Here is a 25,210-nt window from a genome sequence, read left to right as displayed (position 1 = left end):
AATATACTCTATACATTGCTAATGTGGTTAATGACTATTCTAACTGCAAATGTCTAGTTTTTGGTGCAATATCTACATAGGTGTATAGAGGCCCATTTCCAGCAACTATCACTCCAGTGTTCTAATGGTACAATGTGTTTGCTCATTGGCTCAGAAGGCTAATTGATGATTAGCAAACCCTTGTGCAATCATGTTCACACATCTAAAAACAGTCTAGCTCCTTCCAGAAGCTACAAAACTGACCTTCCTGTGAGCAGATTGAGTTTCTGGAGCATCACATTTGTGGGGTCAATTAAACGTTCAAAATGGCCAGAAAAAGAGAACTTTCATCTGAAACTCGACAGTCTATTCTTGTTCTTAGAAATGAAGGCTATTCCATGCGAGAAATTGCAAAGAAATTGAAGATTTCCTACAACGGTGTGTACTACTCCCTTCAGAGGACAGCACAAACAGGCTCTAACCAGAGTAGAAAAAGAAGTGGGAGGCCGCGTTGCACAACTAAGCAAGAAGATAAGCACATTAGAGTCTCTAGTTCGAGAAACAGACGCCTCACAGGTCCCCAACTGGCATCTTCATTAAATAGTACCCGCAAAACACCAGTGTCAACATCTACAGTGAAGAGGCGGCTGCGGGATTTTGGGCTTCAGGGCAGAGTGGCAAAGAAAAAGCCATATCTGAGACTGGCCAATAAAAGAAAAAGATTAAGATGGGCAAAAGAACACAGACATTGGACAGAGGAAGACTGGAAAAAAGTGTTGTGGACGGATGCCAAAGGTGTGCAATGCTGTAATTGCTGCAAAAGGAGGATTCTTTGATGAAAGCAAAGTTTGATGTAAAAACAATGTTATTTCAAATACAAATCATTATTTCTAACCTTGTCAATGTCTTGACTCTATTTTCTATTCATTTCACAACGTATGGTGGTGAATAAGTGTGACTTTTCATGGAAAACACAAAATTGTTTGAGTGACCCCAAACTTTTGAACGGTAGTGTATATCTGTGCCAGGCTTATCTATACTGTACATATATATCTGTGCCAGGCTTATCTATACTGTACATATATATCTGTGCCAGGTTTATCTATACTGTACATATATATCTGTGCCAGGTTTATCTATACTGTACATATATATCTGTGCCAGACTTATCTATACTGTACATATATATCTGTGCCAGACTTATCTATACTGTACATATACTGTATATCTGTGCCAGGCTTATCTATACTGTACATATATATCTGTGCCAGGCTTATCTATACTGTACATATATATCTGTGCCAGGCTTATCTATACTGTACATATATATCTGTGCCAGACTTATCTATACTGTACATATACTGTATATCTGTGCCAGGCTTATCTATACTGTACATATATATCTGTGCCAGGCTTATCTATACTGTACATATATATCTGTGCCAGGCTTATCTATACTGCACATAGTAATCCATACCATCTATACTAAGTTATCTATACTGTACATGTTTGGCACTGGAAGGATTTCATGTTTGCACAATCTGTATTCATCATCATTGTTTGTATCACGTGGATGGTACACGTCCCAGAGCTAAGGGAAAGGATGACACTATATAAATTTAATAGTTATTAAATAATAATACACATTATTTGTGTCCCCCTTCCTTTCCCTTCTTTTCCACAAAACACTGCAGCAAATTCCACACCTCCCAACTTTCTGAGATGAGAATGGAGGGACACCTATCAGCAAAAGTATGCAGGCAAAGGACACACCCCCTAGCCACACCCCCTCAAAGGAGAATTGTACAAAAAAAACAAGATTGGTTAAACCCACAAGTGCTTTTTTTACCACTACTATTCCTTTATATTGGCTTTTGGAATTTACAAATGCAGCAATTTAGAAAATCGGATGAAAGGTTTAGCACTGGGAAACACTTTTTGATAGATAAAAAGTGCATTTTATATACAACTATATCGATCAGACCAAAATGAGGGACAAATGATGGGGAAAGAGGGACAGAGGGACATTGCTCTAAATCAGGGACAGTCCCTCCAAATCAGGGACAGTTGGGAGGTATGAAATTCTATGTTTCCATCCTACCCAGATTCCTGTCCCTGTAATTATCGCACCGGTGTATGTGTGTTCCGGGTGAGCACCCACCACCGGGGTCACATACTGTATAGTGTTCTGTTTCACTTGCCTCTTTATGCATTGACATACCTCCTCAGACCCAGCCTGTCCGGATAGTACAGTCCCCTGCTGACTTGCCGCTATCCAAAGACAGCCTAAAGAATAACTCCACTTTCATGTGAAAAAAAATAGCAAATAAAGAAAAAAAATAATCAAGCGTATACAATTGCGGCACAAGTCATATTGTGATTGAATGTTATTAAAAATGACCTTTCCTTTTCAATTTGCAGTTCTGTAATCAGCTCTAAATGCAATATGGGCACGTGGAGGCAGAGCACACAGATGGTGTGCAGAACACCCCCCAGAAACGTCATTTCCTGCTTGTGTGATTGGCTCACTGATTTTCCCAGAAGTCTGCACTAAGATACAAGTCAGATTTCAGGCATCCCCTGCAAGAAAAATTTCATTTTTGGTGAGACACTCCCAATAGGAACAAGTCTAAAAGGATACAGACCCTGCCACTTTCCTCATTAGAGCCCTGCAGGTGCCACAGCTAATTGATAATTATGAAACAACTCCCATTAGATTCACTTTCCAACATGGATACAGAGAAACACACAGGAATTTCTTCAGAATAACAAAAGGTAGGGATCTGTAACAAAGTTTATTAGAATAATTGCAATGTACAGAGGTCACCCAGAGGGGAGTGTTTTTTTTTTCTCAACAAAAGTAGAATTACTATTTAACTTTTCAATAAGACACAGAAGTTGAATCCAGCACAATTTTTCCTTCAGATAATTGCAGCACAGAGGATGTATTTCCAGTCTTTTTCAAGTGTAAGAAGACAATGACTTTCCTAAGCCCCGTGTCTGCAAAGAACTTACACTGACTGAGGGGATTGTTCACACCAATCGCTGAGTTACAACCCAGTCCTACTGCTTCTGGTGTGAATGGGCCCCTAGGGAGCATGGAAGAAACGGAAGGGGTCTAGCTAGGACTGAACTAACTAGCCTTAAACAGGAGGGGATGACAGAGGGAGATACCAAATCACATAAGTGAACATGTTTTAGTGGCCCTAAACCACCACTAGATGTCAGTATAATACAGAACAATATCAACCTGATGCAGTTCAATACAACAGAAGGAAAAACATGTAGGCGAGACAGAACATACAGAGCTGTAGACCTTCATTTGCACGGAACACTTGCTGTAGTCAGGCTGCCACTATCAACACCTGTTGTGTAGTGATGGAGCATGTCCACTCTAAGACCCCATTCACAACCTAGCCTAAATCATTCCTGTGTGGCCCTTGGATCATTCCCTTTATCTGGTGGAGTTCTATGAGCATGGGGCCCCCAGGATCCCGACAATACTCACTCAGGGAACACCGATGGGACAAACTAGCCTGGCCTGACCAGAACATCTTGGAATCCTCTCACACCTGTTCTAGGCTTAGCCGGCAATGGGCCCCACTGTGAGCCAGGGCTGGACTGGGACAAAAATGTGGCCCTGGACTTCATCCAGACCGGCCCAGGGCACAACACATCAGGCAGGGTACAGTACACATCAGGGCACAGTACATCAGGCAGGGTACAGTACACATCAGGGCACAGCACATCAGGGCACATCAGCGTACACGGCACAACAGATCAGGGTACAGCGCCCAGCACATCAGCGTACAGGGCACATCAGGGTACAGAGCCCAGCACATCAGCGTACAGGGCACAACACATCAGGGCACAGTACATCAGAGTACAGGGCACATCACTTTAGGGTATAGCACATAGACACAGCACAGGTCACAGTACATCAGGGCACACGACATTGAGGCACAGCACACCAGGGCACAGATCATCATGGCACAGGACATCGGAGCACAGCACATCGCGGCACATCAGGGCACAGGACATCGGGGCACAAGGCACATCAGGGCACGGGGCACTTTAGGGCATACGACACTGGGGCACATAGCACATCAGGGCACAGGGCACATCATGTACAGACGATCGGAATTTCCAACAATAAACGTTCGATGTGAGCTTGTTGTCGGAAATTCCGACCGTGTGTATGCTCCATAGGACATTTGCTGTCGGAATTTCCGACAACAACTGTTTGAGAGCTGGTTCTCAAATTTTCCGACAAGACTTGTTGTCGGAAATTCCGATCGTGTGTACACAATTCCGATGCACAAAATTCCACGCATGCTCGGAATCAAGCAGAAGAGCCGCACTGGCTATTGAACTTCATTTTTCTCGGCTCGTCATACGTGTTGTACGTCACCGCGTTCTTGGCGTTCAGAATTTCCGACAACATTTGTGTGACCGTGTGTGTGCAAGACAAGTTTGAGCCAACAACCGTTGGAAAAAAATCCACAGTTTTGTTGTCGGAATGTGCGATCCTGTATACGAGGCATTAGAGTAAGAATCATTAACCACGACTCTTTCTGTCTTTTAGCCAGTTTTCTATCCGTTTACAAACTGATATTTCCAAACCTGTAGACTTTACCTTCCACATGTGTGTGGGGAACTGTGTCAAACACTTTTGCAAAATCCAAGTATACCACATCCACAGCCACCCCTCTATCCAAGTATACCACGTCCACAGCCACCCCTCTGTCCAAGTATACCACGTCCACAGCCACCCCTCTGTCCAAGTATACCACGTCCACAGACACCCCTCTGTCCAAGTATACCACGCCCACAGCCACCCCTCTGTCCAAGTATACCACGTCCACAGCCACCCCTCTGTCCAAGTATACCACGTCCACAGCCACCCCTCTGTCCAAGTATACCACGTCCACAGCCACCCCTCTGTCCATGTATACCACGTCTACAGCCACCCCTCTGTCCAAGTATACCACGTCCACAGCCACCCCTCTGTCCATGTATACCACGTCCACAGCCACCCCTCTGTCCAAGTATACCACGTCCACAGCCACCCCTCTGTCCAAGTATACCACGTCCACAGCCACCCCTCTGTCCAAGTATACCACGTCCACAGCCACCTCTCTGTCCAAGTATACCATGTCCACAGCCAACTCTCTGTCCAAGTATACCACGTCCACAGCCAACTCTCTGTCCAAGTATACCACGTCCACAGCCACCCCTCTGTCCAAGTATACCACGTACACAGCCACCCCTCTGTCCAAGTATACCACATCCACAGCCACCTCTCTGTCCAAGTATACCACGTCCACAGCCACCCCTCTGTCCAAGTATACCACGTCCACAGCCAACTCTCTGTCCAAGTATACCACGTCCACAGCCACCTCTCTGTCCAAGTATACCACGTCCACGGCCACCTCTCTGTCCAAGTATACCACGTCCACAGCCACCCCTCTGTCCAAGTATACCACGTCCACAGTCAACTCTCTGTCCAAGTATACCACGTCCACAGCCAACTCTCTGTCCAAGTATACCACGTCCACAGGTGTTAGGATTACTCTCCTCCTGTGATTAGTCGAACTCCAGATGTATTGAAAAGCAGACAATTTATTTCAGATGTGTCACACAAATGGATGATTTTTACAAGCCAAAAGATGCAGTAAGAATCACACAAAGAGATGTACATCCCCTCTCCTAATACCTACAACAATATAGCTATAACGCTTCTATTGGCAAACACACATAGCGTGCCTGGTACAAAATGGTACTTTATTTCGCTAATTAGTGTTTCCTGTACATTCTTGTTCTACCATATATGGTTAAGCCTAATCATTCTACAACTTACTATGGAGTTAGTTAAAGCAAACGATACAGCAAGTTAATTCAACAATGTGCTCAGAAGTCATCTTAAGAAAAGTCTCAGGGTTATTGTTTTTCTAATAGTTTTTCCAATAGTCACACAATAAACATTTAAAACTTTTCTAACATTCCCTCCTCTTGTGTGACTATTTTATCTCAACACATTTCGATGATAGTCCCTGTGTTATACACTTTCGGTCTGTATGTCATTAAGTTGAGCTTCAATGTCCACATAGGTCTCCTCAGAGGTAGGAAGGGCTTGATACATCGTTCTTGAGACTGCGGTTTCAATCAGTTTTTGTGAAAGTCCTCAAATACAGGGAATGCAGCAGCATCCGCAAGTGACCAAAATGGCCAAAGCCACAGCAATTGAGATCAAACATGATGTGATAAGTCCAGTCCACTTACCGAACCATCCTTCAAGCCAGTTTGTTAATAGGTCATTAATACCTTGAGTTTTCCGCTAATTCATTCGATAGAGCAGTCAGTCCTTCCAAGGCTCTGGTCACGGTCCCTCCAGGAGCTGTAATATTAGGGATACAACACATGCTACCAAACATTTTGCATACCCCTCCTGTTTCAACTAGGACCATATCTAAGGCCATTCAGTTCTGCCATGCCATTAGAGATGTGGTGGCCAACTGTTCTGTTAGGCTCTTCACAGCGTCCCTAGTATAGTTTACAAATCATTGTTGGTTATAGTATATATTTAGTTAATCCAGTCAACATCTTTATCTATAGTCACCCACCAGAGAAGAGATTTAAACCCAGCTGTCACCTGATTCCTGGCCCTAAACTCATCCAGCACTCCGCGAGGAACCCCAACCTCATCTATGTAGATCTGAGAGTCAAATGACCCCCTGGGAGAGGTGTCCCTCCGATACAGTTGGCGACTCTTAGTCCACGGGTGTTCTGACAGGATCCTCAGGGGCATAGCCAGCTGGACCATAGCGCAATCCCCTCGGGCATTGGCCAGTATCCTAGCTCACAGTTTCTTATCCCCACACATCCACCAGACATCAGCTCTCTGAATGTCATGTTCAACCCAGTCACCATTGCCCATGTTAATCCTCTCCACACAGTAGTCATCGGGTAGTGACCCAAGATCCACCCCTCTACAGTTCCCTGGGAGTGCAAAACAAGTAAAGTTGCCCGGATAAGCAGTAACCACTTGAGGTATCTGAGGTCTCTGTACTGGGGGAAACAACAAACTCAACGTGTGACAGGTAGAATTTGTTTCAGGTTTATAGCTCTTATTATACAATCACAACATACAATGTAAACCTTCTGGATCTGCATTGTGATCTAGAGGAAAAGGAATAGTTGCTAAATGTAGTCTTGCTCTGGCACAAACTAAACAGTTTTCCTTTTTTTTTTTTTAAAGTTTTAACTGTGTACCTCAACCATTCTAACCACTCATTTTTTCCCTGGTATCCTGTCTCCAAAGCTATGGCATCTTCTACTGTTAGGTTAGTAAATCTTATAGTTTTACTCGGAACTATTTTAGTATGGCGTCACTTCCGGTCTGATTGTTGTTTACATAGCGCCGGCTCTTATTTTATCATGTGAGTATATCTCCTAAACTTTTTATTAAATAAAGCCTTTTTAAACAATATCACACTATGGGCATTACTCTTTCCCCTATGTGACATCTCGGTGGAAAAGCCAGCAAAACGTTTCTCAGATTGCCCAGCAGAACTCCAGAGGGCTGCACAGTGGCTCACACTGTGAAGGCATAACACCCCTGGGGGGTAATGTCATCTGGTGAGTGCAATCACATTATCAACACGGATAATATCACCTGGCACCACTGTCACTTGAAAGGATAATCAGCACCACATTTTGATGAAGCACTGGACACTGTTTTTTTTTTTTTTTTAAGCACATCACTTTATTTATTGTATAGACTTATCTACTAATAATTTAGTGTTTGCAATAATTTCATCATTCGTTTTGGTTTTGAATGTGGTCTTACTGCGGTGTAACACAGAGACGTATATTGAATTGTGCATTCACATTTTTTTATTTTTTTATTTATTTTTTTATTTATTTTTCACTTCTGCTTTAAGGTTATCTATTGGCATAATTGGATTTTTATTCACACACCAGATTTTTGATACAGCAGACATCCATATTTATCACTTTGCCAACTAGGGATTAGATCACTGCATTTCTACAGTTCCAGATATTGTAGATCATAGATTTTAGTTTGCGGACTGCAGAGGGTGTAGCACACCAGTTGGACACCCTATCTGAAGTTCAGCACCTTCAACACACACACTCTGATATTCATCAACAGGGGGTGTAACACTATCACTTGTATAGGTTATTTTTAATTCTTGCCCCCAGGGGGTGCAACACAAAAGTGGTTTACTGCATCAGAGGTTTAATACATAAAGTAGTTGCATTTGTTTAGATGTTTGGCACTGGATGTATCACAGTTCATTTTATTTGAGGCATACCTCCCCTAATATTTTACATATATATATTTTTAATTTGAAGGGAAATAGCGCCACGTCTACACTCCCATAATCTACCTTTTCCTGTTGTCAGGTTTTATTAGGTGGTAATACCTTGAGGAAAAATTTGTCTGAGGGGTCAGTTCCTGACACCCATGCTCCCATAGAGTACAACCACTGATCTTCCTTCCTCGACCTTTAATGTTATCAGTAATTATTTACAGTTCTTACTATGTGTGTAGGGGGAGTTGGCCGCTTTTGTAATTATGAGTCTTTCCTTTATTCCACTCTTTTTAGGCCCTGGTAGATTATACCCCCAATCTTAATAAACTGGTCCACAGGGCCTGATTCCATGCTTGACATCCTGCCCTATTCCAGAGCCAGCAACTGTATTTATCTGCCCATAGAAGCCCTCTAGCCTCAGTTGTATCCCCAAAATCTGCAATCTGACAGAAGTCTACCAGTATAGTGCTAGTTATTCCCTCTATAAAAGTTAGATTCAATGCTTTTCCTGTTCTTTCCGAACCCAAAGGTTCCTCTGCTCTTCCATAACGTATAACCCCTGTTATGAATGCCTCTCCTAGAATCACCAGTAACCCAAGGATAATTACTGTCCCTTTTATCCTAACCAGCTACAGAGTTCCAGCGGATAGGATAGGGGAGTTGGAAGTGGAGGGAGACTTCACCGGTTTGAGACAAGTCCCACCTTGTGTGAGACCTCCCTTTGTAGCTGGACTTTCTGAACCTCTTGTAGCCAACTGGCCCTACTCTACCTGTAAAACCTTTTTGCAATGGGACTGGTGAATCCAGGTAGACCTCTCTGCAATCCTTATCGCAGTAGGGGTAGTTAGGAGGACTTTGAAAGGACCATCCCACCTTGGGGAGTACCACTGCTTTTTCTTATTACTTTTTGTTAAGACCCAATCTCCCACATGCACCTATTCATCTTCTTGAATTGGACCTTCTAGGACAGAACAAAAATCATTAGTACGTCTTTGTCTTAACAGCCTAGACATGTGTTCTGCTAGTGTGTGCTCAGACTCCTCAGTAGGTGTTTCATTTGGTTGTAAGGGTATCTTATATGGCCTTCCATGTATCATTTCAAATGGGCTTAAACCTTCTTTTGTGGGTGTGATATGCATACTGGTCACAGCTACTAGTAGGCAGTGCATCCAATTTTTACCTGTTTCTTCCATAGCTTTCCTCGGTTTGCTTTTTAGAATGCCATTATGTCTTTCCACCAATCCAGCTGATTGGGAATGATAGGCACAATGGTATTTCACTTAAATTTCTATCACTTCTGTCAAATGTATAGTTTTATTTACAAAATGGGGTCCATTATCACTGTCTGTGCCTCTGCACTTCCTGTCGGGAATTCTCCACCCATTTGGTCAGGGTGTCTATGATTAGCAAACAATTTTTCTTCCTTTCACATTTGTCCCATTCAATAAAATCCATGCAAATGTGTTGGAATGGATATTGCGGTGTGGGGAACTTCCCTTTCCAAGGTCTTATGCCTCCCTAAGCATTGTATCTTGCACATATAATCCATTGAGAGGAAAAAGTTTTTTTAGTAGTTAGTGAAGCCATAGGGTGTACATACCTTATTTAACATCTCAGTCACCCCCCTGTTTGACACATGTGTTACTCCATGAGTCAATACTGCTGCATACCTAAATAAGGATTTTGGCAATACCGGTTTTCAATCAGGTGACATGTAGATACTATCTATACTTGTGCAACCTTTTGTTTTCCAATATTGTTTCTTTGTCTCTAAGGACTGTGTAGTCTACATTATTTCATACCTTAATTTAATGTTCTAAACTCAAAATACCTCTAAAGGTTCAATTTTGTACCCATTCATGTAATCACTAGACACCCTCCCCATAAAAAGGAGCTCGCCTCATTCTTCAGTTGTGTAGAACGGGGAGGGGGGGTGTCATATCTGCACTTGAATTGGGGCTGGGGAAAATAGATACTCTTTATCTAACATGAATGAGCGCAGGATCACAGATCAAACTACCAAAGAAAGCCTTCCTTACTTTGGAGTTGGTAAAAACAATATTCTTTCATTTATTCAAATATAAGTCCATAAGTCCACCAAGTATGCAGACATAAAAAGTTTCCGATCGACATTTACATTATTTGACATATATATTCAATATATATGAAAATATTTTTCTTAGACCCCGATATTTTAGCAGAATTAAATAAAACATGAATCCCCTTTTGTATTGTTCCCCTTATTCTCTGGTCCCAAGTGAAATCCAAAGGGTCCCAAAACATTTTTTTTTTTTTTTTTAACCCAAACACATATTCTGATTCAGAACTTAGCCTTTTCACTTTATAAATGTACCCAAATCTAAACAGCATTGCATCATTAACACTTTACAGTTGAAAATCTGGGAGTTCTAAAAGTAACATATCCACAAAATATTTACTTTAAGACTATTATTCGGACTTTCTTTCCCACCGAAAATCCTAATATTTTCACAGATGCACAAATTAACCTCTGTGTGCTCAAAGGGTTAATGCTGCCCTACTAGTCATCCATCATCATCTCCCTCTCTCTTCTGCTATGTCTGTCAAGCAATCTGCATTTTCTTGTTTCTGAGAAACAGCTTCTTGACCATCATTTTTTGTGCTATAAAAGCATCAAGTCTGTTGTATTCCCTCCTCTCTCTGGGTTTCAAAACTACGGCACACATATATTAGCAAATCCCATTCAAATCCCTATTTCCTTATGGCAGTAAAATTAGCACTCGGTCACATACTGTCTCTGGACTGGACACATTTAAAGTAATCAAAACATTCTCAGCCTTTCCTTTTCTCACATTCATCAAGCCACTTGACAACTCCACAACATTCTGTTCACTCCACAATGTAATCCACCTTCATGTCTCCCATCTACCTCCTCAAAACCATCAACAATTTCTGCCATGTGCTTCCTATAACACCATAGCATGCTAAAATAATAAAGCAGCCTGGTGTTATCAGTGTGCCTTTCCTTTTTTTTTTTTTTCTTTTTTTTATGCTCAGTTTCAATATTTACAATATAACCCTTCTGTATTGTCATAGCTGGTCAAGAGTTAACTTTTTTTACAGACACAATCTCTCACACAGGAATTTGAAATGGATGAGCAATTCACTCCCTTGTGTAATACAGGAGATTCACACGAGGGGAGGGGTGAGGAAAAACTGCAGGCTTTAATCTCCCTGTGATGATTTCTCGTACTTATTTATTTTTTTTACTCAGCCATACTTAGCTATTTTTTCTGCTTCTCAAATATTTGTTAAACATTTAGATCACACTTGCGTCTGGTCTAATTCTTTTACTAGACGCATCAGTGATATGGCTATTGAATCACCTTTACCTGAAGTTGCAGCTCCAACTGTTTGGTTCCCTAGGAGTCCGACTGAGGGTTGTCCCCGAGCAGGCGGCCCAGATGTAGCACAGTCTCCCAGACAATGTTGTCCAGTGGTACCCGAGATGGTGCAATAATCCAAGACGCTGGCTCCGGTCCAATCCCCATGGGCCATATAGTGCAATGTCACCTGGTATTTTACATATTTATCTGCTTAATACATTGGCTAGCAAGGTGTTGGCTGCCTTACAGAGCGAAGCTATAAGACAATTAAACCAAGTATCTCTTTAAGCTTTTGCAAAGTTTTCTGCTTCTCTGCCAGCTCCCAATCTGTCACTGATAGGCAAGCAGGCTACAACACGAGTTTTACGGGCACACAGAACATGAGATGTGAAGAAAGATGTTTTGCTGGTTATTTAAACTCCTATTATCAACCCATGCCTTTTTTGATCTTTGGGTCCAAAAAATTTAAATTTATCCACCAAATCCTGACACTTTTACAGTTAGTTAACTATTGAATCCAAACTTCCCTATAAAGCCCTGTGTCCCTAAAGAGGAGTTCCGGTCTCCCACTTGGCACATTAGGAACACAGCAGCCTCATAAGCAGGCACAAAACATTATTTTACAGAGACTATTCCCCATTGTCAGCGCCAGACGGGTCTCTCATTTACCTATAAAACACTGGGATAATGACCCTCGGCCCACGGTAACAATAGGAATACAAGAAGAGTAAAAATATCATCACTCCCCACACTATATAGGGAGAATCAAAAAATAAATTAACTTGTCTCTGCAGTACTCTTGTTTTTTTTTTTTTTTCTTTTCAATAAGGTTACAGCATCAGCAGAAAGGTTAAACATGAGAAAGGAGAAACTAAACACACAGAAGAAAGTTAGTCTTGTGATCTTTCTAGATCACTTTAAGTGCTTACATCGTCGGGCAATCCACCTCCGACGACGATGTCAGGCATTCACCCTCTGACGTTCGGTATACCTCAAATATTTTTTTATCTGTCCTGGACAGCGGGTAACACTATTTTTTACCTTAGACAACGCTCCCAAGTGTCTCTGTCTTCGCACACTGGATTATTAAGATATTATACAATCAATACCAGTGTCGGTAATTACAACACATTAAACCAGAATCAAACAGAAAGAGAAGAAAAGACTCTTAGAGAGAATTAAGAATAAGTTAAATTATCTTACCTCTCAAACACCAGGAGGACTGGATCACGAAGTTCGAAACCAGACAGTGGATCTGGGTCTCAGGCCCCCGCCCCTATTTCACCACTAACGTTGAGTGGGGGGACTTTTAATTCTCAGTGAGCTTTGAGGTCCAATACTCACCAAAGTTTTTGTCAGGACCATCTGACCCAAAATGCACTTATTGGTTCCGGCTCGGAGGACCAAAAATGTTGGGATTACTCATTTAATCAAAATGTTACTTTATTTCGCTAATTTGTGTTTCCTGTACATTCTTGTTCTACCATATATGGTAAGCCTAATCATCCTACAACTTACTATGGAGTTAGTTAAAGCAAACGATATAGAAAGTTAATACAACAATGTGCTCAGAAGTCATCTTAAGAAAAGTCTCAATGCCAGTTCACACAGGGGCGACTTGTCAGGCGACCTAGCCGCCTGACAAGTTGCCTCCCGTTCTGTACAATGGAACCGTTCTAATAGGAGCGACGCAAGTCGCTCCGACTTAGAAAAAGGTTCCTGTACTACTTTGGGGGCGACTTGCATAGATTTCTATACAGAAGTCGTTTTGGAAGTCGCTGTGGCAGTCGTGTGCAGGTCGCCTCGGTGAGTCGACCTGCAAGTCGTGCCGCCCCTGTGTGAACCGGGGCTCAGGGTTATTGTTTTTCTAATAGTTTTTCCAATAGTCACACAATAAACATTTAAAACTTTTCCACCCCTCTGTCCAAGGTTTTACTTACCTCTTCATAAAAAGAAATCAGGTTTGTCTGACAACTTCTGTCTTTCATGAATCCATGCTGTCATAGTTACATAGTTACATAGTAGGTGAGGTTGAAAAAAGACACAAGTCCATCAAGTCCAACCTATGTGTGTGATTATGTGTCAGTATTGCATTGTATATCCCTGTATGTTGTGGTCATTCAGGTGCTTATCTAATAGTTTCTTGAAGCTATCAATGCTCCCCGCTGAGACCACCGCCTGTGGAAGGGAATTCCACATCCTTGCCGCTCTCACAGTAAAGAACCCTCTACGTAGTTTAAGATTAAACCTCTTTTCTTCTAATTTTAATGAGTGGCCACGAGTCTTGGTAAACTCTCTTCTGCAAAAAAGTTTTATCCCTATTGAGGGGTCACCAGTCCGGTATTTGTAAATTGAAATCATATCCCCTCTCAAGCGTCTCTTCTCCAGAGAGAATAAGTTCAGTGCTTGCAACCTTTCCTCATAACTAAGATCCTCCAGACCCTTTATTAGCTTTGTTGCCCTTCTTTGTACTCGCTCCATTTCCAGTACATCCTTCCTGAGGACTGGTGCCCAGAACTGGACCGCATACTCTAGGTGCGGCCGGACCAGAGTCTTGTAGAGCGGGAGAATTATCGTTTTATCTCTGGAGTTGATCCCCCTTTTAATGCATGCCAATATTCTGTTTGCTTTGTTAGTAGCAGCTTGGCATTGCCTGCCATTGCTGAGCCTATCATCCACTAGGACCCCCAGGTCCTTTTCCATCCTAGATTCCCCCAGAGGTTCTCCCCCCAGTGTATAGATTGCATTCATATTTTTGCCACCCAAATGCATTATTTTACATTTTTCTACATTGAACCTCATTTGCCATGTAGTCGCCCACCCCATTAATTTGTTCAGGTCTTTTTGCAAGGTTTCCACGTCCTGCGGAGAAGTTATTGCCCTGCTTAGCTTAGTATCGTCTGCAAATACAGAGATTGAACTGTTTATCCCATTCTCCAGATCGTTTATGAACAAATTAAATAGGATTGGTCCCAGCACAGAACCCTGGGGCACCCCACTACCAACCCCTGTCTGTTGCTTAAAATATTTTTTTCCAGCAAGAACTCCTCTATGTGGTCTTTTAAAGCGGAGTTCCACACAAAAATGGAACTTCTGCTTTTTGGAACCCTCCCCCCCTCCGGTGTCACATTTGGCAGCTTTCAGGGGGGAGGGGGGTGCAGATACCTGTCAAAGACAGGTATTTGCACCTACTTCCGGCATAGACTCCCATGGGAGTCTATGCTTCTTCCTGTCCCGACCGCGCTGTCTGCTGGGAACACACAGCTCCCAGCAGAGAGCGGGAACCACTAGGGACGCGCAGCGCGACTCGCGCATGCGCAGTAGGGAACCGGGAAGTGAAGCCGCAACGCTTCACTTCCTGATTCCCTCACCTAGGATGGCGACATCGCTGGATCCCGGGACAGGTAAGTGGCAATGTATTAAAAGTCAGCAGCTGCAGTATTTGTAGCTGCTGGCTTTTAATATTTTTTTTTTTTGGCGGTGTGGGTGAACCCCCGCTTTAATAAACTCTCCAGTATCTTCCCGACTATAGAAGTTACACTAACAGGTCTATAGTTACTTGGTAAAGACTTTGATCCCTTTTTAAATATGGGCACCACATTGGCCCTGCGCCAATCCAGTGGTACCATTCCCGTCATTAATGAGTCCCTAAAAATTAGATACAATGGCGTTATAATTACAGAGCTCAATTCTTTTAGGATCCTTGGGTGGATGCCATCAGGTCCAGGTGCTTTATCCACCTTTATTCTGTCTAAATATTTCAGGATCATATCACTTTTGAGCCATTGTGGATCATTCGGGGCTGTGTCACTACCACCCCCATTATGGACATAAGCTCCCCCATGCTCCTTTGTATACACAGAACTGAAGAAAGTAAATTTGCCTTCTCTTTTTCCCCAGTCACCCACTCTAGATTATTGTGTAAAGGGCCTACATGCTCAGACCTGACCTTTTTACTTTACTTTATTTATTAATATATTTGAAGAATTTTTGGGGTTTGTCCTACTACTGTATCTTTTGCAATCTGTCGTTTGTTTTGAGTTTTTGCTTCCTTGGTTTCCTTTTTACATATTCTGTTATATTCTTTGTAACATTTAAACTACAATAGTGTTCCTTCATTTTCATATTTTTAAAAAGCTCTTTTCTTATTGTTTATAGCTTTTTTAACTTTGGCCGTGAGCCACATAGGTTTTATTTTTAGCCTTTTAAACTTCTTGCAAATGGGAATATACTTTGCAGTGAGTTCACAAACAGTCTTTTCGAAGAATTCACATTTCTGTTCTGTGTCCATTGATGCCAATATTCCCTCCCAGTCCAAGTCCTGGAGAGCAGCCCTCATCCTTGGAAAATTTGCTCTCTTGAAGTTAAGTGTTTTTATATTTCCTGTATGTGTTTTTTGCTTACAGCTAACATCAAATGAAATCATGTTATGATCACTGCTACCCAAATGTTCCTTAATATGAAGCTTGGTAATAAGCTTTGCATGGTTTGAGATTACCAGGTCTAACAGAGCTTCATTCCTAGTTGGGGCCTCAATAAACTGGACCATAAAATTGTCCTGTACTAGGTTTATACATTTTTGCCCTTTAACTGTCCCAGCAGTGCCATTACTCCAGTCAATTTCTGGGTAGTTAAAATCCCCCATTATTATCACCGTCCCAGCCCTTGCAGCCCTTTCCAAGTCTCCACCTCCTCATTAACATTGGGTGGTCTATAGCAAACTCCAATGATTAACTTTGAACTACGCCCATCTATATGCAGTTCCACCCATAATGCTTCAGACTCATCACACTCTCCATCAACCAGGTCCTCTTTCACACTCGCTTTGAGATCACTTCTCACACAGGGACAGACTCCGCCACCTTTCCTTTTTACCCTGTCTCTCCAAAAGAGTGCATAGCCAGGAATATTAATAGCCTAGTCATGTGAGGATTGAAGCCAAGTTTCAGCAATACTGATTACATCATAGTTCTCCTCATGCACCAGAGCTTCCAACTCACCTATTTTGCTTGGCAGACTTCTGGCATCAGTGTACAAACAGTTTAATGCATTATTACATTTTGCTCTGGTGTTTTTCATATCATTTTTAGTAGTACAAATGGCACTATAGTTTCCAATGGCTGTTTGCAACATGGGAAATTTCTTGTCACCTGCCATAACCCTCCTCCCATCTATCCCCATTCCATCCTCCATTAATGTCTGACCCCTAACTGTCCTGTCTGCCCGATGTAATTCTAGTTCACCCTCCCCCCTCAATCTTAGTTTAAATACTCCTCCAGCCTTCCCATAAACCTCTCCCCCAGCACAGCAGACCCCCTTCCATTTAAGTGCAAACCGTCTTTAGCATATAGGTTGCACCCCAAAGTCAGCCCAGTGCTCTAGAAACCCAAATCCCTCCTCCCTACACCAGGTCTTTAGCCATGCATTCAGCTTTCTAATCACCCCCCCCCCCCTTTCCTGTGTTGCGCATGGCACAGGCAATATTTCAGAGAATATCACCTTGGAGGTCCTTCCCATCGCTTCTCAGCCTTTTGGCTAAGATCAAGTGTAGTATCTATTCTTATCAGTTTCCAGGAGGTGGCGCTTGCTTCCGTCCCTGATCTATGGCGAAATAGTGAAGGGATGGCGGTTGCTATGCAAAGCCTGCTGGAGTAAAGGTGACCTGGAGCGGTTCGTAGCCGAAAGGGAAGCCTTCTGATGGGGATGGAGAAACACGGAGTCTGATCCAGAGGGTCGGGTCCTTGGCCTTCTGGCCTAGATTGGGGTAGCTCTAGCTCTGGCCAGTCTTTTGGGAGAGAACACTTACTCCTCTTTTGAGAGGGGGGAGTGGTTAGTATCTCCTGAATGTAATTAGGCAGGAGGGACGGAACGACGGTGGAGCCTGATGCTAAAGGGCTCTCATCAAGCTTCCTGAACTCCAGGCCTTCCTGGTTGGGGTGGGGGCTGCTGTGGTCTGGGCCGTGGGTCAGGGTTGCTTTGAAAAGCCAGTGGTGAATGTGCCCCTGAAGTGGCAGTTCAGGGGTGGCGTACAGTCACTGTGTTTAGGCATTTAATGGCACCATGGTCACTTCACTACTACACACGTTTTTCACACCTGCCTCTTGGGCCGAGCCTTTTAGCTAGGACCAGGGGAAATTTTTATGCCTGGCCGGAGGGCCGGCCATTGTATTACACATGGGTCACTTTCACTCTCCCATCTTACTATCTCCCTCACTCTTTTATATATCCCCGTGTTTGTCACTTTTTTGTATTTTTTTGTTTGTGATGTATGCATGTTTTGTCACTGTGTGGCGAGTAGGGTGTAGGTCCTCGGCCCTACTCTGAAAGTCTTGGGAAGGGGTGGACATAGGCCTTCTGGCTTGGTTCGCCCTCTCCTTTGGGGGTCTCCCTTCAGGGGAGCCCCACCTGTACTTGGGTTGGTCTGTTTCGGCAGACCTTCCAGTAAACGGGGGTCCGCCTGGTTTCGGCCAGATGGACCCATTGTCTAAGTACCTCAGTCCCTGTCTGGAGCCTAACGCCCCGGGGGATCAGGGTAAGGTCTTTCCCTAGTGGAGGACTCTGAACACCCATTGCACGTTTTTGTGTTTCACTCTCTATGTGTGGGCACTATTTTTTGGCACCGGGTGGAAGTTTTTGAGGTGTGTTTGCACGCCACTGGCTTTTCAATAAAAAAAAAAAAAAAAAATCAGTACTTCTGATTATAGAATCCCCTATTACCACCAACTGTCTAGGCCTACCTAGACATTGGGCCGATATTCGGAATGCTGATCTCATGTGTTCACTATGTATAGTTATTGGAGGAGATTTTTTCCTCCAGGCCTGCGGTGACACATCTTAGATTTATTTCTGTGAATTCTACGCACTGGAAAGTGAAAGTAGATGTGACATTTCACAGAGTGCTCATTATACGGGGAGACGCCCTGTGACTATCAGGGATTACCAGAGGCTGCAATGAGGTCACATGAAGAAGCTCTGTGATCACCGGACCATAACAACACACAAATAAGAGACATTTCCAGTGATCTTTGTGGAATAGAATGTATTATTGATGTAGGGCGGGGCACAGGTGTGTTCTGGTGTAGTTCGCCTGTTGGCCACTAGATGTCCCCATAGCCAGGAGTCAGAGAAGACTCAGGAGTTGTTGTGGTTAAAGAGTAACTCCACTTTTGTTAAGAAAAGAAAAAAGCTCCTCCCCCTCGGGGTGATCTGTGTACTTTGCAGGGATTGTAACAAACTTTACTGCAGATTCTTACCTTTTGTTATTTTGAAGAAATAGCTGTTTGCATAGGCGTGCGCATGGGGTGTGCCGGATGTGCCTGCACACCCTAATCACCCTGTGCGCATTAGCAATATCACTCTGTCCCGACCTATGTTCCGGGACTGGACCCCTCGGGCAGCTGCAAAACTGTGTGGTGCCAAACATGCAGAGCGGCAGCGGGGTGCCGAGCACTGGAACCCTCCCTGTGTACCAGCAACCGGCACAGGAAGGAAGGCTGCACTGTGGGCAGAGTTATCTCCACCCTACTGCAAGCAAAGTCCCAGCCAGGAGTGAGGGGACCTGTGATCATGCACTGTAAGTGATCACAATGGGGTGGAGAGAGCTGAGATTGAGGAAAGGGTTACCATTCATTGCCATTACCACTGATGCAGGAGTGGGGGATGGGGGTTAACTTTCACTGCCACTGACTCCTCCTGCATTGGTGGTCAGTTGCAGTGAAAATAACCCCTCTCCTCCCCCACACTCACATCTCCTTGGTAGGAGCCCCAATGCATTACTTTGCCCAGGTGCCCATAATGCTAGTAAGACGGCCGTGGATCTGTGTGCCGACAGGGAGAGGAGAAAGATCTCTGCTTAGAAGAGAAGTGTGGGAGCACGTGTGTGTGTGTGTGTCTTGACCAGTGTAGATAAGATGTCCATCCTTCATATGACTGCCACCATTATCATACTCCAAAACCTGCCCCACTTATCATTACCTAGATTAACGAGACCACACTTGAGCTGGAGTATAACTGGCCATAGCAGCCATTTTATTCACAAATATTCAAAAATATAAACATTTTAACCATAACAAACATCCCAGAATATCAGTTGCTCCTCCCGGTGGTCTTTGATGGCACTTTCCAACATAAATCCGTTCCACTTCTACACTGCAGGCTTTTTTGTATTAGGCCTGCAGCCGTGTCACACCAGCTCGGAGACAAACCCATTCCCGCAGTGCCACCATTACCATCTTCCAGTTAACCAGTGTTAACTGAATACACCATGGGCCCATACCACCGATGGGTCCCCCACACTTCCATCTCATAGGTTACTTGCCACCATCAAAGACCACCACCGCTAACAAGGGTAACCCCTTACCCTTGGGAGCCCCTCCACACTCTCAAAGCCCGCTGGATCCCATCCTGCAGCCCCAGGGACCAGAGATTAATATCCACCACCGTCAGGTGAACCCCGTCGCTTCAGAGATAAAGCCCAACATCCCTCTCCAATTCCCTATGGCGGATTACCAAGCCCCCATTACAAACCACGAAACGGCCCACCATTTTGTTAACCTTTATGCGGGCTTTATTTAGTCTGACTACTGACCTTGCCAATCGCCAGGTCGTCCTGGCTACAATGTCCGACCAAATGACCAACATGTCGGTGGGGCGGCACAGTGGTGTAGTGGGTAGCACAGTGGTTTAGTGGGTAGCACAGTGGTTTAGTGGGTAGCACTCCCGCCTAGCAGTAAGAAGGGTCGCTGGTTTGAATCGCAACCATGACACTACCTGCCTGGAGTTTGCATGTTCTCCCTGTGCCTGCGTGGGTTTCCTCCGGGTACTCCGGTTTCCTCCCACACTCCAAAGACATGCTGGTAGGTTAATTGGCTTCTGTCCAAAATTGACCCTAGTCAAATCGACCCTAGTATATGAATGTGAGTTGGGGATCTTGGATTGTGGGCTCCTTGAGGGTAGGGACTGATGTGAGTGTGCAATGTATGTGAGGAGCACTGCGTAAATTGACGGCGCTATATGGGTACCTTAAAATAAAATAATAATATAATAGATGAGCATCTTAATGAGACACAATGTAGACACAATGGGATAGGGACAATTGTAGACATGCACCCACACTCACTCAGGTTGAACTGAATGGACTGGTGCCTTTATTCAACCTTACTAACTATGTAACTATGTAACTATGTCAGGGAAGGTTGTCCTCATTTGCAGGAAGTCAAACTTCACGTCCTTAATAAGTTCCCTAATGGAACAACCCCCCAAGTCATTTCCCCCAACATGGAGGACTAAAATGTCCGGAAGCCTATCCAGGCGTGCAAAGTGATGCACTTCTGGTACCACCCTACTCCACAGCATGCCCAGAAGGCCCACCCAACGTATACTAGCCTCCCCTCTCGGAATCCCCAGCTGCCTGCCATTAGGCCTAACGTCTGCCCACTTGGCCCCCCAAAACAAGTGGGAGTGGCCCAATATCCAGACGAGGCACATCTGGCTTCCACCTGCAAGAAAGGAAGAAAACCACAAGATAACCATGATCCCATCACACACACACACACACACAATACTCACCCAACTTGAGAAAACCTGAATACATGCCAGTTCTGCAACACAAAGCCCCCCCCATGTCTTACCCCCATCTGTGTCTTCCCACCCTACTCAACCACCAAATGCGGTCGGATGTAGGTCTGGAATCTCCCTGAATCCCATCGACTGATACGTTTTACAGCCACCTCGTCCAACCCACATGCGGAAGGAGTGCGAAGCATACTGTGAACAATCTAAACCCACTGCTTTTAGGAGTTTTTTAAAACCTGACACAACTTTGAATTTTGACAATGGGGCCCCTTCCCTGTGCACCAACAAAACCCCATCCGGTAAATTCCCAGGAATTCCCTCACCATCACCACCATACAGAAGAGTCCGGTAGAGAATACAGTTGTATGTTTACCCCTTTGCCACCCTGGTCCGTCTTGGACCTGCGTAACAATACCTCAATGCAATCCCCTTTGCAGACCACATCCTGAACTCATAAACCCCCCGGAACCCACTGGGAAGGGCTGACCAGCTCACTAATCTGGAAGGCTCCAAAAAAGGCCAGTGAAAAAGTTGCTCTAAACAAGTACCCTTCATATGCTGACTTGCACACCCCACACAACTGTTCAAACAGTGACCGTAGGTTGTCAAAGGACAACGGCCTCCTGGCATCCCTGCGTTTATAGTTACGATGGTAACCCTTCATCGCCTGTCGGACACAGAAATCCTTTGTGAAATCTACCCCTCCTTGTAATTTAAATAAGAATGCCAGCCCCGCTAGTTTGCGGTCCATGGCCGACACTGACACCCCCTGTTCCAAATTCCTTGAGACAAAATAACAGACCAGTAACCTTACCTCAAATGCGTCCGGGTCCACTCCGGCCTGCCTAACGCCCACCATTCATGCCATACCTTCTCATAAGCCACCCACGTGGACTCACTCACCGACCTTCTTATCCATCCACGAGGACTCCAAGGCGATCACCCACAGCCATTGGGGACACGGCACCCCTTGTCGGTCTGCCCCCGGAGCCACTTTTCGGAACTTGTCCCACTGAAAGCGAGACAAAGCATCAGCCAAAATGTTATCCACCCCTGGGAGATGCACCGCATACAGAAAGATGTTCAACTGTAGGCACCGCAGCACCAGGTGGCGTAACATCCATACTACCGGCTGTGGCAAAGCTGAGATACGGTTAATGACTTGAACCACTCCCAGGTTGTCACAATTTAACCTCACCTTCAAATCCCTGAACGACTCACCCCATACTTCCATGGCCAGATTTTTCTGCAACCCTGCATCCACCCACGAAAGCGGCCAAGGACCGGCACTCCAATGACCCTGATAGAACGTCCCATAACCTGTTGCCTCCGCCGCATCTGTAAATAGCTCCAGATCCCAGTTACTCACCGGGCCTGACATCCAGACTGATCTGCCATTGTAGTCCGTCAAGAAGGTATCCCACACCCTCAAGTCCTTGCGATGCCCCCTAGTAAACCGAATGAAATGAGTGGGGGACCGAACCCCCACTCTAGCTGCCAACGGCCATCGGCAAAACAGCCTGCCCAAGGGAATAATGCGGCATGCAAAGTTAATTTTTCCCAATAAAGACTGCAGCTGCTGTAGCTGAATCTTCCGTAGCCCTAAAATCCCGTGACTCTCCACCCTCAGTGCACCCAACTTCTCCTCTGGTAATCGACACTCCATGACTTCCGAGTCAATGACAATGTTCAAGAAGCTAAGAGCGGTGGTCGGGCCCTCTGCCTTGTCCTCTGTCAATGGGATCCCGAATGCATGCGCCATGTGTTGTAGTGTGGATAACAACACCACACACGCAGTGGATGGACCTACACAAAGAAAGTCATCCATAGTTACATAGTAGGTGAGGTTGAAAAAAGACACAAGTCCATCAAGTCCAACCTATGTGTGTGATTATATGTCAGTAAGTATATCCTTGTATGTTGCGGCCATTCAGGTGATTATCTAATAGTTTCTTGAAGCTATCAATGCTCCCCGCTGAGACCACCGACTGTGGAAGGGAATTCCACATCCTTGCTGCTCTTACAGTAAAGAACCCTCTATGTAGTTTAAGGTTAAACCTCTTTTCTTATAATTTTAATGAGTGGCCACGAGTCTTATTAAACTCTCTTCCGTGAAAACGTTTTATCCCTATTGTGGGGTCACCAGTACAGTATTTGTATATTGAAATCATATCCCCTCTCAAGCGTCTCTTCTCCAGAGAGAATAAGTTCAGAGCTCACAACCTTTCCTCATAACTAAGATCCTCCAGACCCTTTATTAGCTTTGTTGCCCTTCTTTGTACTCGCTCCATTTCCAGTACATCCTTCCTGAGGACTGGTGCCCAGAACTGGACAGCATACTCCAGGTGCGGCCGGACCAGAGTCTTGTAGAGCGGGAGAATTATCGTTTTATCTCTGGAGTTGATCCCCTTTTTAATGCCAATATTCTGTTTGCTTTGTTAGCAGCAGCTTGGCATTGCATGTCATTGCTGAGCCTATCATCTACTAGGACCCCCAGGTCCTTTTCCATCCTAGATTCCCCCAGAGGTTCTCCCCCCCAGTCTATAGATTGCATTCAGATTTTTGCCACCCAAATGCATTATTTCACATTTTTCTACATTGAACCTCATTTGCCATGTAGTCGCCCACCCCATTAATTTGTTCAGGTCTTTTTGCAAGGTTTCCTCATCCTGCGGAGAAGTTATTGCCCTTCTTAGCTTAGTATCGTCCGCAAATACGGAGATAAAACTGTTTACCCCATCCTCCAGGTTTGTTGCTGTGCTGTGCATCTTTTGGTCCATTTAAAGTCCGAATTCAGCCCCGCTTTAAGATGATCCTGATAACATTGTGTCAATGAAAACAGGAATAAAGATAAAATGACAAAGCTATCCTGCGCTTACATACAAAAACAAATCCATTAGTGATACAAAATGTTCAATGAACAGAAACAAAGTGTCCACTTCGGTCTTCCATTTCTCTCTTCTGTGAGCAGATAATATGCATCTTGCAAGAAGAAAACCTTCCCCTTGTGATAAATGTCCTCCTGTGCACCGCCCCAGAACAATCCCCACAAAGATCTGATCCGCACTCACCACACTGAAATGTCTTTCTGTCCCAACAAAAACCATACAAGGTCACAAGGAATCCTCCATTGTCACATTGGGTGGCTGATCAGGACCCCAGACTGCAGTGTCTCCCCTCCTCAATAGAGTGACAGTGGATGGCTGCTCACAGGGCTTTAAACCCAAACACATATGAATTACGCAGGTTCTGTGGCTGATTAAGATGGTAATTATACACACTTGGTACCTTATCTGAATTAAATCAGCCTCAGAACCCGTGTAATTAAATATGTGTACGGGTTTAAAGGACCGCTAGGTGAACTAGGCAGCTGTCTAGGGGCACAGCCACGGCCACTGGTTTCCCTACCCAGTAGGTGTTGTTGGTGTCACTGGAAGAAAAAAAAAATGTCCCTGAGTTGTTGGTGTCACTGGATGAAAAAATGGCCTTGCATTGGTGGTGTCACTTGAATTTAAAAAATGTTCCCCCCCCCCCACTACAAATCTCATCACTAGGGATGATCAGGCAAGAGTCTGATCCTGCACAAACTATCCCGTCTCAGTTATCCCGCTGGCTGGGAAGCTATTTAAGCCGTCAGCCAAACATACGTGGGAAAGGCATTCCCTGCCCCCTCCCCCACGCCCGGCTGCACACATGTCACACCCCCTGCATATGTTCAGCTGCACGCTGCGGAATGCCTCTGCTGCCAAAAAGTGGCTGTCAGCTTTGACAGCTTCCCGGCTGGATCGCTCAGGCGTGCTTATACTTTTATCTTTACACACTTATTACATAGTTACATAGTAGGTGAGGTTGAAAAAAGACACAAGTCCATCAAGTCCAACCTATGTGTGTGATTATGTGTCAGTATTACATTATATATCCCTGTATGTTGCGATCATTCAGGTGATTATCTAATAG

The 25,210-nt window shown here is 44.4% G+C and overlaps 1 protein-coding gene and 1 pseudogene across 1 annotated transcript in view; one reads left to right on the top strand and one right to left on the bottom strand.

The window, feature by feature from the left end:
• The window catches only part of LOC141147296 (protein mono-ADP-ribosyltransferase PARP14-like), a 421,364-nt gene that overhangs the window by 245,317 nt on the left and 150,837 nt on the right, over nt 1–25,210 (bottom strand). The gene's annotated exons all lie outside the window — the stretch shown is intronic.
• On the top strand, nt 17,196–17,327 carry LOC141101867 (U2 spliceosomal RNA; annotated as a pseudogene).

The sequence above is a fragment of the Aquarana catesbeiana genome, linkage group LG06, assembly GCF_042186555.1.
Source record: "Aquarana catesbeiana isolate 2022-GZ linkage group LG06, ASM4218655v1, whole genome shotgun sequence".
Taxonomy (NCBI): Eukaryota; Metazoa; Chordata; class Amphibia; order Anura; family Ranidae; genus Aquarana; species Aquarana catesbeiana.
This window is presented reverse-complemented; position numbering and strand designations above follow the sequence as displayed.